Raw genomic sequence first — 15307 nt, forward strand, 5'->3', positions numbered from 1 at the left:
AGGAAGAAGCACAATGGCAGGAAACCATGTTTCCGCTTCCAAATGGAGAAAATCTTACATGACACCTGGGCAGAACAACCAGATATCATTAATATAAAATTCAGCTGGGAGCACAAGGAGCAGCCAGAGGCAGCCCTGAGCTGGAGCTGGTCCTCCTTGCATGGAGAAGCCTTGGTCTTGATGCATGAGTGGCACAGGCCACCACATGCAGGGCAGCCATGCACAAAGGACAAAGGCAATCCCAAATATGTACAACACATAGCACAGTTATAGCTCTTTCCTGCCCACAGGCAGGTCCTTATTTCCACAGTGAGGTGGGAGGAGGGATGCTCCCTGGTGGGCTGGGACAGCACTTAAGTAAGACCCCGTGGGATCTGGCTGCCAGATGCGCCTCTTTCGGATTATCAGCCTTCTCCCTGATTTCATGCTTGCTCAAGAAGAATCCCTGCCTCTGCACCACGGTATCTTGGTTGGCCACACCTTGGGCAGCAGCTAGGCAGGTCAGAGGGATGGGCTGAGCCTACAGGACCATGTCCCACTTCCCCCTCCTGTCTGCAGCTGAGGAGAGCAAAGGTGAAACACAGAAAGAGGAGCCCATAGCAAAACAGCTCTTAGCCAGACAAGTATGAAGATAAGGACTCACTGAATGTGTGGGGGGAAACCCAGTAGATAGAATCCCACAGCTGAGGAATGAAAGAGGGGTAAAATGAATTTTTCCATAGCCTGCCATCTCCTGGGCTTGGTAGGGCCATGTTTACCAACAACACATGGCTACCCCAAGGTCACGGTTTGGGGAGCAGTACCAGAGGGGAAGAGCAGGACTGCAGGAGGCCACCTGCCACTGGCACCCCTAGGGTGCAGGGATGTAGAGTGGAGATGATTCCCCCTTAATTCCTTCATGTTGCTGGCTTACAGGACTGAGCTCAGAGCTGGCAGACCCAGGAAGGAGTCAGGCCAGGAACAACATAAGGAAGCTGAGCATGGAGAAACCTGCAGTGAGGGTCTGGAGGAGAAGGATGGGGACAGCTTACATTCTGTTTGAGAGGTCCTCAAAACAGTACTACTGTGAGGGGCAAGGCAAAAGTGGCTTGGAGGGTTCAGCTCAAGCACTCTCCCACCACAAAGCCACCCTGTACTTTACAGGAACTTCCTTCCCAAGGTGAGTCTGAGCCCTCTCTCACTTGTCCCCAAAACAGGGATGCTTCTAGAAGAGCAGGAAAAGCCAGTAGCCAACCAGCAGTGAGAGCACCTGCCTGCAGCAACCCCCTGCCCACTGCCACCTGGCCACCTCCTGCACCCCACGGCACCTCCAGCGCCCAGGAGAGAGGCTGCCCTTCCAGCTCTGGCTCCTTCCTTTGTGGAGCCAGATTCAAAGGCGCAGAACTGGCAGGAACCTCAGCAGGCAAGAGCTGCCCAAGCCCAGTGGGAGCTGCTGAGCTGCTGCCCCCCGAGGAGGTGGGAGAGCATCCCCAGGGCTGGGCAAAGTGAACCTTGCTGTTGCACTGGACAGCCCAGAAGAAGGCTGCAAGTCCTGTTTGGGGCCCAGGAGCAGAGATTATTTTTCTCCACCTCAGCAGTTTTTTGGAGGCTGGTCTGGGCTGCACAGCTGTTTCCAATTTAGTGGAGGACAGAGAAACTAAACCAGAGCCAGAACAACACAATCTTCCTTTGGTGTCACCATCTCCACAGCTTCCAAAATTCAGAGAGGAAATTCCTCCCCACTGAGCAGCAGCCCCCTTGGCAGAGGATGGGACAGACATGCAAGAGCCAACCACCACTGGCCTGTGGTGAGTTGAGGCTGGCTCTGTCCTCTGCATGTCCCAGTGTCCAGGACAGAAATACACGGGCTATTTTGGGTCCCCACAGACCAAAGGGGCCTTTTGCTTGCAGGCCAGCTCAGAATGAGGGCCCTGGCTGACCACTGCTTTTGGCATTAAATGTCTCAGCCCTACTGAGAAAAGGGATGGTGAGCACAGAAGCAGGTTTTGGGACTTGTCAGGCTCCTGTGCAGTCTGTCTGTCAGCCACCCGTCCTGCCAAGTTCCTGCACACTGACCGGACAGCCACAGCATCTTACAAATCCCAAACGGGCTTCAGATGCTAAATGCAACTATTTCACAGTGGCTCTACTTCAAGAGACAGGAAGTGTCTATCATGCCCTCACCTCAAAAACCCACTTTGTGCCAGCCAAGGGGCATCCCACAATCCCCAGAAACAAAAGAAGGGATGGATGCCCTGTCTGTGTCTGCTTGTGCTAGATCCACTCACTTCCAAAGCTGCAGCCATTTCCAAAGAGTGGGGTAAAGCTGTCCCCACAAGTCCCAGGAGCTGAAGGGACTGGAGGAGCCACATATGCCTGCACACTTCCCAGCAGGGAATATGCTGCCTGCTGGGAGCTGGGTTTGCCATATCCCTGTTCTGTGGCAGACACAAAAGAGCTGTGTGTGCAACACATGATCTGTAGACCAAGGAGTGGAAAGCCAAGGAGGCAGCGTGCTGTCGGTGGTGTGGTGCAAGCAAAGGAGTTGGAGCAAGAGCCAGGGCAGAAGCACCATCTCTGGCACTCTCTTCCCTGAATAACTCAGCTTCCCCAAATAGCCTGGCAGGACTGAGGTCTCACATGAGGAGTCAAAGCAAGACTTGAGGCAGACACCTCCTTTGGAGCAAATAAGTCAGAGCCCAAACCTCCCACCCTTGGCTCTGGCCTTCGCTGACCAGTGGCAAACAGGAAAATCTTTATGCAAGTAGGATCAGGCAGGGAGAGTAAACAGGAGGTGGGGACTGCTGTGTCTGCCCAAATGCCATCAAAACAGAATCTCACACACAACCAACAATAATAAGCCCAGCCACAAGCTAGGAAAGAGCTCGTCACATCCCCTCCGAATCCCAGCCTGTGCTGCAACATCGGTGAAAACAGCCACCACCCAGTGTGCCACAGCCATGGTATCACAGCCTGTCTGGCACCCTCGAACATCCTCAGGATGTCTCAGGGAAACACAAAAAACTCTGGATGAGAGCCACTGCATGCTCTGCTCTTGAGGAAATGTCACTTTGCAGCTACTGGCATTGGCTGGCAGGCTCCAGAAGCCTCTCAGTCTCCCCAAATTAATGTGAGGAGCAGAGAAGATGAAGGCAGCTCTAGACACCCTGCTGGGAGACCCAAGTTTACAGCCACCTCCACTGAGGTGAGCTGGCCATCTGGCAAGGTGTCCTGTCAGGGCTTGCCTGAGTGGATGCTGATGTACCTCCACAGCGGTGCCAGGTGATGGGGAGCCCAGGGCCTGAGCCTTGCTGAAGCAGTCCCTTCTGACACATTGCATCCCCTTCACAGCCACAGGGAAGGAGGGGATGCAGTGTGAAGCAGACTTGTGTGTTGAGTATTGACTGGCAGGCTATTTATTGATGCTGGGTTTTGTTTCTGCTCAAAGGCTCCACTTTTGGAGCAAGCCCAGCTGCAGAGCCCAGGCAGGGAGAATGCAGTGCTCTTCAGCACCTTCCTCTGCAAGGCATGGATTCTGGCCCACATCACGTGGCCACCCCACAGTTGCTGCCCCCAGCCCTATTCAGAAACACGCTAGCAGATCAGTGTCCTGATGTGGTTCACCACACAGACACGCCAACCTTGTACTGCCACGAGGAGTGGGTGTGAAGACGGGAAGGAGAAACTGCAGGGTAGGGTGGATCACTTCATAATACCCTGGCTGTGTTGCCATTGGTCTGCATCCACTTATGGATAACCCTCCTGCTCTTGCCAGGATGCCATGAAGACCCACCCAGCCCTGCCATCTTCAGCCACAGCCCAACATCTACAAACCCTGATGGGATGAAAGAACCGTGCATTATGTGCACCCTGCAGCAGTGGACTCCCTGTGGGGGCTGAAGTCCAGTCCAGAGCAAATACCATCAGGGAGCTGAGGGTAGAGCACTGAGGGAGGATAAAAAATGGAACTGCCTCCAACTTGGTCCTGAGGCTAGGAAATTACACCGCCTGGCATGGGCAGAGCAGGCAAGACATATAAGGCTGGCATCTCCTTCAATCCTGAGCCTTGGGCAGGACTGAGAAGCCAGATCTGTCACCAGTCCTTCCTGCCTCCCTGGTTGTTCTCCAGGAGTCATCCCCAAGCTTAAAACAGGAGAGTTTCTTTCAGAGGATTTACCATGACTATGAATGAAACCTCTAGCAAAACTCCAAAGCCCTCACGGGCTCAAGCCAGGTGAACAGGCCCTCAGCCACAGGTGTAAACTGTGTCCATGGTTGGAAGTGCTGGGGAAAATGAACCAGGCAGGGATGAGGACCACATTTGGAGCTACAGCTTGGGCAGCAGAGAAGATGCCAACCAGGGCAAGCCAGGAAAGACACCCTTCTCCCCAGCAGCTGTGCAGGTGGCTGGAGCCACTTGCATGTCAGTCTAGGGGCACAGATACACATTCAGGTGGATGGCACAGCACAGCTGATGACAGTCCTGCTGCTGTGACTGAACCTCAGTACATGACCAGAGCAGGCTGCTCAGCAGGTGGGATGCTGATGGCACAACCCTCCAGTCCCACTACTGCTGCCCACCCAGTCACGTCCCTCCAAGCCCTGCTCCCCACCTCCAGCCCTTGCCTCCCTCCTCCCTCTGCAGCTTCCTGGTCTGCTTACTCCATGCATTTCCAGCTGGAAATCTCACAGCGAGGTGCCTTCCTATCAGACTAGTCCTAAAGGATATGAACTCAAGCGAGTTGCACTGGCAGTCGAGTGATGGGGAAGAAGGAAGAAGTCTCTGCAGAAATCTGCCTGACTTCCTGCTGACAGCTTCTGCACGAGCCACCAGGTAGGCAATAGGTCTCTGCTCCACTTTGGCCCCAAGGAAAGTCGGTCTCCTGGAGATGAAGCCTGACTGTGCTCACCCACAGCTTAATTAAGACCCTGAAAGAGAGCCTTGAGCACTGCACCCAGAATGCCAGGCTCACCAATTTGTGTCACAGTTAGTGCATGACAGCCACACACATAGAGCGTTGAGCTTCTCCTTTCTTAGGAAGTGGCAAGACCAGGAAAATGTCTGCTCTAAGCCAGAGCAGGACCAAAAGTTCACAACAGGGACATTTTTCACACCACTACCATCAGCAACGAAATTACAAAGAACTTATTAGTGTTATTCCTGTGCAACAGCTTCTCTTGTCTTACAGGAACAACAATCCTCAGATGCATTCCTCATGCAGCATCACAGCTCCTCTCCCACACAGGGACCCCAGAGCCCATGTACAGCCTCCCCTCACCCATGTACATCTAGGTCCATGCAATCTGGAGTGGAAGATGTGGTCGAGTACTGTGCTGCAGCCTCAGCTGGAGAACTGAGTCCCTCCACACAACATATTCTGATGTAACCAAACTCATCCAGGCTCTGGCCCTGCTCTCCACACTTCTTTCCCCAACCCACACCTTTGCACATTCTTAACCTAAGAAGCAATTAGTCTTTATAGCACTGCTTAATCAAATCAAGATATCTGTGTGGCTAGCAAAACCCTGACTCTTGCCCAGATGCAAATGCCTGTAGCTCATTTTGCATAGTGCTTTGGGCCTCAGTTTGTTGGCAGCTGAGTACAAGTTAGCATGGAGATGAGACTCTGAGAGGGCAGTCCTGCAGCCCCAGTGCTGGGCTGGCATGGGTCTCAGACAGAGCTTGGTGTTGGGAAGACTTAGGAAGGTAAGTGGGTCACTGTTACACTGTTGGGTCAGTACAGAGCTGGCAAGGACAGCAAGCAAACAGAATTCCGTGGATGAGAGCAGGCCTTGCAACTTCTGCAACACTTGCCAAGGGCCTGGAAGTTACACTGAACAAAAACAACCAAGGTCTACACCTGCCCCATGGAAACCACCAGAAGCTGTTTCCTGGCTTCCTAAAGGCAGTGGTTGGTGCCTTCCCATTTGGACAGGCACAACGGTGGTACTGGGCTCCCTCTATCCCAATGGGCTGGTCCATAAGCCCTGCCTCTGCCAGGAGAAGTAGGAATGAGGAAGGTGCAGCAGGGGAGCGGGTGAACGCCTGCCTTGTCCTCCTCCGCACCCTGGCATACCCCCATTCCACAACAAGGAATAAGACAGGTCAGGCCAGGGCAACAACAAAGCCCATGGCTCATCTTTAAAGAGGAAGAAGCTCGTTAACACTTCCCAGCCCAAGATAATGAGAGCAGTCATGCCATGCTGGGAAATTTATGCCAGTAGTTAATTATGCAGCTTGGTGAGGAATGGAGAAGGGGCACAGCTGCAGGATGGAGGTACCATACTGTCCTGCGTGCTGGTGCTGCATCTCCTGATTTAAGCTGAAGTGAATTTCTTCAGCCTCCTCACTCCAGGTATCTGGTACAGCCTCTACCTGTTGTCTGCACTAGTTGTGGACAGACGAGTCATCCTGCAAAGCATCTTTTGGGGCTGATGTTGCAGCCCTTGGTGCTGAAAAGAAAGTGCCTTTGCTCTTTGAAAAGGTTCTTGGTGAGCTAAGAGCAAGCCTACCTGTCTTTTCCAGGAGCAAAAAACAATGGCAGGAGTGCTTTGGAGGGTATATATGTGGTGTTAGCACTGGACTGACACTATCAATGGCCCATGAGCTGCACAAAGACAACAAGTAAACCCAAGGGAAAAGCATCCCTGCATAGTCACATCCTGAGACAGCTTTGTAGAGAAGGCAAGCTCGAGGGAGCCTGAGACTGTCCAGAAGGTGATGGTGAGTGGGAACAATGTCACCAAGCCAGGATGCAGTACAGAAGGAGAGTGGGATTTCCCATGTCGGCACTCACAGAAGTCCTTCAACTATGTCTGCTCACAACAGGCAACTGAGGGGCCGTTGGGCTGTTTTCTGTTTTGGAGCAATCGGGAAGTGCATCCAGCTGTGGCCAACAGCTGCACAAATTCCTCTTGGAGCCCCTAGCCCTGGAATCGAGGACAGAGGCTTCACTTGTCTGCGATCCCACAGCTCAAGGGCTTAGCTGCTGCTGCCTTCCCACACAGTCTGCAATTCCACAGCCCATTCCCGAGAGGCAGATGGGAGCGCTGCTGAGTACAGGCAGGGACTGTGTTGGTCTGGCAGTATTAGCATCTAGCAGGGGTGTGAGGCACAGATTTAACTACAGAGGTGAGGACAGCACAAAAGGGCTCCACAGGGCTCTTGGCACTTCTGCCTGGACCTGCTCTCCATTAACGCTGACGGTTAACTCAGGAATGGAAAGAAACACTCACTGAAATCATCCACAACATCCCACAGCCAACCGGGAGAATTTTCTTGAGCGGGACCTGGAGCAACCTCGACCCAGCAATTTTTCTGCCAGCCAAGGGGACTCTGCCTCACTTCTCGCACAGCAGCACATGGCACCCTGCCCACGCACCTGCTAGCGGGTCCCCCCTAGAGCCGCGGCTGAGGCAGGTTGGCAGACACTGCCGTGCACACGCGGCACTCGGCAGGGTGTGCACCTCTGCAGCCGGAGGAGCGCGGCACAAGCCCCTCGATGAAGTCCTGCATCCCAAGTATCAGAGCATCACTAAGCTTTGCATCCTCAGAGCCACGTGCTGGCTGCTCCGCTCTGCATCCCCAAAACGACATGCTCTCCGCGCGGCAGTAACTATGAAAGCGGATGTGTAGTTGCCGTGCAAGGTAGCAAGGAAGCCCCCCCCCCCCCCCAACCCCAGCCCCGGAAAGCAGCGTCTATGCATCACACACCCCCCCCGCCCGGCCGCCTAAGCTACGACTCGCACGCCGCCTCTCCTCACGCCGTGGCGCCGAATCCTGAGCTTGGGGAATCCTCCGGCTCCCTCTGAAGGCTCCCCGCACCACCGGCAGCTTTGAAACGCCGCGCGGAGCCTCGGAGGGAGCCGGGGTGGCCAAAAGCTCTGGCGACTTGGAGCCAGTACCTGGAACTCAAGGGCCCACCGCTGCCTGCCTTCTCCTTGTCCCCGCGGCGCGGATGGAGACCTGCCTCCTCCGAACCGCCCGCTAAATTCCGCTTCTTGCCGCCTTCAGTGCCACGCGGTTTCCCCGTGGGAGAGGCGGAGGGTTTTCCGGCTCCCTGCCCGCTCCCCGTCCCCCGGGAGTGAAAAGGGGTGAGAGCAGCCGTCCCCGCTCGGCGGGCAGCCGTGCGCCCCGCAGGGCGAACCCACCTGCGCCGCGCTCCGCCGCGCTCCGCCGCCGGCCCGAGCCCGCCCGCCCGGCCCCGGCTCCCCCCGTTTCCGCGCCTGCCCTTCTCCACGCCCCGCGCCCGGCGGGAAAGCCTCCCGCCCGCCCGCCCGCCCGCCGCCCTGCCTCCTGCGGGACGGCGCGCACAGCCAGCCGCTCAACTCCGCGGCCGTGCCCAGCGCCGGGCTTCCCTTCGTGTCCCTGCGTTGGTGGGTATTGCAGCTCTAAAAGGAGCTGTGCATTAAATGACGGCTCGAAATGGAGTGTGAACTGGCCCCTAGTTCTCTATGTTCCTCACTTGCCCCCCGTGCTGCATTCTAATTCAGACAAAAACGCTCTGCTGGCAGTCACCACATAAGGGTGTAATATGCATACGTTTACATATATACGGATGCGTATATACATGTACACACAAATATACACATGCATGTGTATACACACATATATATACAAAGGCACTTTCTTTTTGGCACCAAGGGCTGTAACATCAGCCCCAGAAGATGCATTGCACACATGTATATGCGTTTGTGCATATATATATATACATATATATATAAACTTTCTTGAATTAGTGATCTAGTAGGTGTCATCCCTGCCCATGGCAGGAGGATGGAAATGTAATGAACCTTAAGACCCCTTTCAACTCAAACCATTTACAATTCTATAAGTCACCAAGAGGATTAAAGACAGCTTGTTGCACTGTGTATTCCAGGTGGTGCTACCCAGGATGGCAGGCAACCTACAGAGCCCTGTGCACCTTAGCAATCCCCCCATATTTGGAGGATATAAGTACCGTATGTATTCAGTATCCAAAGGGCAGGCACAAACTCTAAGATTAGTTTTTCTCTGGTTGCCACCTCCAAGTTCCTATCTCTCCAGAACTGATATCTACTCTGCTGTGATCAACACATGTTGCTCTGCTGAAGTGCAGACGTGGAGGATTCCTTAGGTACTTTGTCCCCCAGCAGAGGGGAGTGCACCTGAATTTAACCTTATATCCATGCAGTTAAACAGTTACAGAAATATTTTTTTTTTTTATGTAGCTGGGTGTTTAAAGGAAAACTGGGCCCTCCTTCTCTCTCCATTCACTGTGCTGTGCAGGCAGAGGCAGTGGCACCAGAAAATCCCTGAAGCAGCTTTGACCATTAAAACATTTGTTCCATTAATAAACAGCCTCAGAAAATTCTTTGCAGATGGTGATCAGTTTGGGTTAGAAATTAAAACCAGAAGTTAAAACACCCCCAAAAGTTCTGGCAGATTCTCATTCTCACACTCTCTCAGCAAGATGATCTCTAACACACATCTTCCTGCAGAATCCAAGTATCAAGCTTGTATTTTAAGACAGACCTACAAGACATTTCCAGATAAGCAAAAAGCCCTCAAAGCCCAAGAAAAAGTCAGTGGTAACAAGTCTGAGACAGCTACTGGTGCTTTCTGATCTGCAACAATGACACTGTGAGTCTCATCCTAAGGAAAAGATCTCTTTACTGATCTGCTCAGTAGCAGCTTCCACAGCTGGATCTCTCCTTCTGCACTGGCCATGGATATTTTTCATGGTTATGGGCTTCTGGGGGCAGATTAGTAGGGTGCACTAACAACATGAGGAGAGCAGCAGACAATGCTGCCAGATAGTACAACAGGAGGTTCTTTTCTTAAATTTAAGATCCATATCAGATCAGATTAAATTTAAAAGCTCTCATCTCCAATTAAAGCTCACAGGCTGCATCTCCCAGGCAATGACAGATCCAGGCCTTGGGTCTGCCTTTCCTCAGCCCCCTTTCTGTAAGCAATTCTGATCTGGAAGGTCTTCTGGGTAAGATGTAACACAGACAAGACTGCTGCTCTCCCTACCTTGCCTCATCTTTTCTCTCCTATCTCCTCTCTTCTCTGCAAAATCCAAACAAAACAGAAAAGCAAGGTCACCTGCTTGGGATGTCTTATGTCACCTCCTCTCTAGCTTTGAGATGTGCCATTTTCTCATGGAGGCCCACAAGCCCCCCTTGGTAGTCCCTGGAACATGGATGCAACAGCAGCTTGGGCAGTGTGGGTCTCCTTGTGATATCCACACTTGCTGCTCAGCAGCATGAGCTAAAATTTGAGCATCTCTACAATTTTGTCTTTCTATATAAGCTCCAGCTTTAGCACAGACTAAAAGCTGTGAGAACCAATTCCCCCAGAAACTTGAGCATAGGGTCCAGACTGGCACTGCCCAGCCAAACGGACACTTGTGCTTCCAGATGCCAGGACAAGGCTCTCAGCCTCAATCATTATAACCTCAGACCCCCTCGGGTGGAGAAACACCACAAAATTTACCTTTGAGTGGATATTCCAGGAAGTTTCTCCTTCAGGACAGGGCGGGTGTAGCCACTGCCTCACCCCAGGCTTTCAGCAGCAGGGTGTGCAGCACTTACTGTCACCAACGCAGGATTAAATGTTCTCTCATTTGCAGCTCTGGTCCTGTCTGCACAGCCACTCCCCGCTCACTGGAATCAAACATCTCTCCATAGAGACATCTCTCACTGGAGATAGGGGATGAAATCCATTAGCTCTGAAGAGCATCCCAGCCACTGGTGACCGCAGGCAGACAGGAGGCCAGCAGACAGACCCAAGGGGAGGCATGGAGAAAGGCAGCTTCCAGCTCCTAAGCACAGCACCGGCTGCTTCCCTGCACAGACCTGTGCCCCCACCCATCACTAGCTTGCAGAACAGGGTCTGATGATGTCTTCTCTTGTGCAGGCAGAAGACCCGGAGCAAGCAAGACACCGTGGGGTGAAGAAGGCTAAGTCTGGGAGGGAGTGAGTGTCCTTCAAAGTCCAGCCCTGGCTGCTGCAGGACAGGAGACATTTTGCTCAGAGTTCTCTTCTCTGTAGAGGCCCTTTAGCCCCTTAGGGAGCTCAGATGCTCCCAAGAGCAATGCAAGTCCTTGGGTTGTGTAATGTCAATGGCAGCATGCAGTTTCAGAGGGGTGACATCTCCTCTACGGTGCATGGGAAGATAACAAATTGCACAGCCAATGACAACTCATTTATTGCCCCACAAACATGAGCTCTTGCTGCAGGGCCAAGCAGCCTTGCTTCATCTTGGCAAAGGTGTCGCATTTAAAGAGCCCTCTGCTCCCTAGTGATGCTCGTGTTATCATCTTCACCTCTGTGTGCACAATAACAAACCTCCTAGAAATAGCAAACAGCTACGAAAATTGTCTCTGCTCCACAATGGAAACAGCTGAGCTTTGCCCATCACTAGTACTGGGCCCACTACTGTATGACCCGCAGAGCTGGATGTTTCTCCCCTATGTAATTCGGGCAAGGAGAAAAGGCAGCCTCGAGTGGGGCCCAGGGGCTTGCTGTGTTCCCACCCTCTCCATCCCCAAAGCAGCAGCACAGTGCCAGAACATGCTGCTGCTGTTGGCAGATTGCTGCGCTCCCCAGAGCAAAGGGAGAAAGCAAGGGAGGAAGGCAGCCAGCAAAGCCTCTCCCTTACATAAGGCTGAGAGTCCCATGGATATGCTTCCCAGAACATGCTGGTGGGGCTGAAGCTGACCAGCCCTTTGAGTTTTCTTTCTGAAAACTCAAACATGCACTGCAGGCATTAAGATGCCATCACCTGGAGCCCAATCTGTACGCTCTGCTCACAGCTAGTTTGTGACAGGCAGAACAAACAGGCAAAGTGCTCTCCCTTCAGTGACGCTTGCTGCCAAACCTTTCACAAAAGCTGCTTTTTTTTTTTTTCCCCTCCTCCCTTATAGCTTTAACTCCCTGCTTTAACTAAAGCTGTGAAATCCAAAAAGGGGAAAACAAGCAAACAGCTGGTTTGGAAAGCAAGAGCAAAAAGGGATTTATTCCAGGCAGTGGATATTGCATCATAGGAGCTAAAGGAATAATTTTAGTGCCTCTTGGACAATATCAGAGTTTTAGGGCCTGAGGGGCTAGGCAGTATTTGCAGGCACATAATGTTTCCTTTACACTTGGCACCCACATGGACCGTTTTTCTTGGAGATTTGCAAGCACTTTGCAAGCATACATTAATTAACCCACCGGCAATGAGATTTTCCTTTCCCTGTAATGTGCCTGTGCTAGGGACAGAGTAAACTGAGGCATGGCAAGGCCATCAGCCTGCAGCAGAGCTGAGGCCAGGGAGCTGCATGTCATCCAGCTCTTCTTTCCATTGCAAAACCACCCTTCCCTTTGTGAGCATGACCCACACTGACTGCGTTTCCCTCCATTGGATGCTGCCTGCCCCATTCCAGTGGAAGGCATGGGCAGGTCAGCTCATAGAGCCTCTGCGCTGGCCCTTGGTGCCACAGAGCAGAGAAACAGAGAGCCAGTATGTCTGAAAAGCAGAGCAGGCAGGCAGGAGTAGAATAGCAAACAGATTAGCAGCTGCATGTGCCTGCATGTATGACAAGGCAGCTGTACAGGGAAAGGGGGAAAGGGGAAAATCAGTCACATGAACGGAAACATAGAAAATGCTGAACCTCTGTCAAGTGCCAGCAGGTTATGAATCTATTAGCTAATGGGGGCAAAAAAACCCTGCTACAGGCTCCTGAGAATCAAACTATAACAAGACTGCAGTGATCACAGATGCTTTGATAGCCAACAAAGCATCTCAGCCTGTTGCTGAGGTCAGCAAATGGCTCAGGGACTGATCATTTTATTTTTGCTATTCCCTTGCTGGTCCTGGCTGACCCTGGAACAGGATCCTGGCTGCAGAACTGCTGGCAGACCCTTTTTGGGGTAGGAGATCTCCAGTCATTGCTTGCAGGACTCCTGATGGTGATCTCTGGGCTCTTGGTGCCCTGCCTTGTATTTTGGGATGAGGTGGTAGGACAGAGGTCATGCTCACCTGATGGCCTGAGTCTTGTTGGGATGAGGTGGGGAAGGAGTGGGCTGTGATACCCTCCTGAATTATGCTTGTGGCACAGAGATCCAGCTGGCATATCACCGCTTACAGGGAGCCATGCAGACCTCCAGCATCCTGTTGTCCCTCTGCTTCCTTGCACGACTTGACCTGCAGGGATAAAGTCAGGCAGCTTGCCTGTGACTTCTTCACTAGTATGCTGAGGGTAGCAGGACCTGGCTGCCAGCAGCAGAGCAGCCCTGGGTGAAACCCTGCAAGGAAAGGCAAGGGAGACAGAGGCCCTTGCTGCCAATCACCACCTCCCCATGCTAAGCATTACCCTTTGCTGGTAGCACTGGGATGCAATATGGTGACACAACTACCCCCAAAGCACTCACAGCCCTGGTGAGCAAACGGTCTGCAGACATGACAAGGAAGGGCCTCCACACACCTCCAGCCCAGTGGCAGGGCCATGGGTGTTTTCCAGCTGGGCAAACAGGAACAAATCCCATTGTCTGCTGATTGGTCACAGCTCAGCAAGGGGCCCGTGGTGCCCACAGGGCTCCTGGGACCTGGCATGGACATTGGGGTCCAGTCAAGCTCCAGCCCCATCTCAGGCTGCTGGAGGTGGGGGCAGCCTGCCCCAGTGGAACAGCAGCATCTCTGGGACACAGGACATCTCCCTGCTGTCAGGCTGGAGGACACAAGGCCCTCTGCCCAAGCCACTTCTGAGGGTCTCTCATTCTCACCATCTCCTGGGCACAATCCTTCCAGGAGCAATCCCTCCCTCTTCCATTCCCATCCCCATCCCCATCCCTCTGCCTCCCTCCCTGCGCTGCTGCTGCCCTCTCCTGAGCTCCAGCTGCCCATTTGCTTTCTTCTGCAAGCATTAAGAGAGTAAATACTGGCTAATGGTACCAATTAGCAGCTGAGCTGCTGGGTTCTAGTTACTGAGTGACAGCTGTGCCGCCAGGGCCAAGGGTGAAATGTTACCTCACTGCAAGCAGTCTCCACTGCCAGGGCCCAAGCTGAGACTTGGATAAACTCAAGACACACAGTTCAGGCTCCCACTTGTACCAGAGGAAACAGGGTTAACCCCTGGGTCAGCAGCAGGCAGGAGCACCCTGTGGCATTCAGGGCACAGACCACTCCAAGCACCCTGTCATGGTGTCACTCCAGGTCTCCTTGGCTGAGGATGGAGCTGGTGCTGGCAGAGGGAGCCACTCTATAGCCAAGGTCATCTGGCCCATTGAAGCAGTGCCGGGGGCATATCCTCCTTAACTGGCAGCACCAGTCTCCCACGATGGAGCACAGTCATTAAGAAGTTGGCGGGCACACAGCCACAATTGTAAAACACCGCAGGGTAGCTGTGGGCTGCTGGGAACCAGGGAACCTGGAGAGAGGAAGAGGGGTGGCAGCTGCTGTGTGGTCCCGTTCCCCCCTTGATAAAGTCCATCCACAGCCCAGTGGAGCAAGGTACCCAGTGACTCCCAGAGTCTCCAAGAACCATCCACAAGGCAGAAGGTGGCTTTCTGAAGCAATGGCTCCCCATCAGCCTTCCCGGAGCACCTTGGTGGCAGCAGACAGCCATGCTCCAGCTCTCTGGGAATGCTGCTGCAGCCAGAGTCTGCCCACCCTGCATGGTAGGGCAGAGCCCAGGTCCCTACCTATTCTCCCAGCCAGCCTGCTCCCTGGGCACTGTGGTCACTGGCACCACGGGGACCATGGCACATCGCCACTTGCAGAGACAAGGGCTCTAAACACAGGTCCAGGAACTCTCAAAGCCATGCTAGCCCTGATCTGTGCCTGGCCCAACATTTGCTGGCTGACGTGGAGGAATTCCACTCTGTGCAAATGTCTGGCAAGGCTGACTAAATCCTGTCTGGAGACTAAGTCCATCCAGTCATGCTTTCCCCTTTGGGCAAATCAGCAGCGGAGCTGCGGCTGAATGCTCCTAAACATCCCCCAGGGAGGTCTCCAGGACGGCCCTTTCCCACAGCTTCCAACAGTACCAGCCGTTCATCATTTCTTCTCCTTGCCAGTCATGCTTCCGCAGGTTCCCAAGCTGAAACGAGGCCCCCCAGGCCACCCAGTGGAGCACAAACGTGGGACATCAAAAGAAGGGCAGGCCAAACACATGACCAGCAGCCCGGCTGCCAGGGTACCACTGGGGCTGCCTTCTCCCCCTTCCTCAGCCCCTCTGCAAAGCTGAGTGTCCACCGGTGGGCAGAGGATGCTCTAACACGGACCAGGGAGGAGGGAACCCTCGGGGGTCCCGCACCCCTCACACGAGGGGCTGGGGTACGCGGCTGGGAGCCTGCAGTG

The 15307-nt window shown here is 53.5% G+C and overlaps 1 protein-coding gene across 4 annotated transcripts in view; it reads right to left on the reverse strand.

The window, feature by feature from the left end:
- SLC29A1 (solute carrier family 29 member 1 (Augustine blood group)) overlaps window positions 1-15307 on the reverse strand; it is a 33701-nt gene that overhangs the window by 14635 nt on the left and 3759 nt on the right. Inside the window, exon 2 of one of the 4 annotated variants that reach the window (XM_077782021.1) lies at window positions 12989-13153. The exons of 2 other annotated variants lie outside the window; for them this stretch is intronic. The gene's annotated coding sequence lies outside the window, so the exon portion shown is untranslated. Of the gene's footprint in view, window positions 1-8130; window positions 8209-12988; window positions 13154-15307 lie in introns of those variants that run through there. One more of the 4 variants, XM_077782020.1, reaches the window with a different exon arrangement.

The sequence above is a fragment of the Lonchura striata genome, chromosome 3 (assembly GCF_046129695.1).
Source record: "Lonchura striata isolate bLonStr1 chromosome 3, bLonStr1.mat, whole genome shotgun sequence".
In the NCBI taxonomy this organism is placed as follows: domain Eukaryota; kingdom Metazoa; phylum Chordata; class Aves; order Passeriformes; family Estrildidae; genus Lonchura; species Lonchura striata.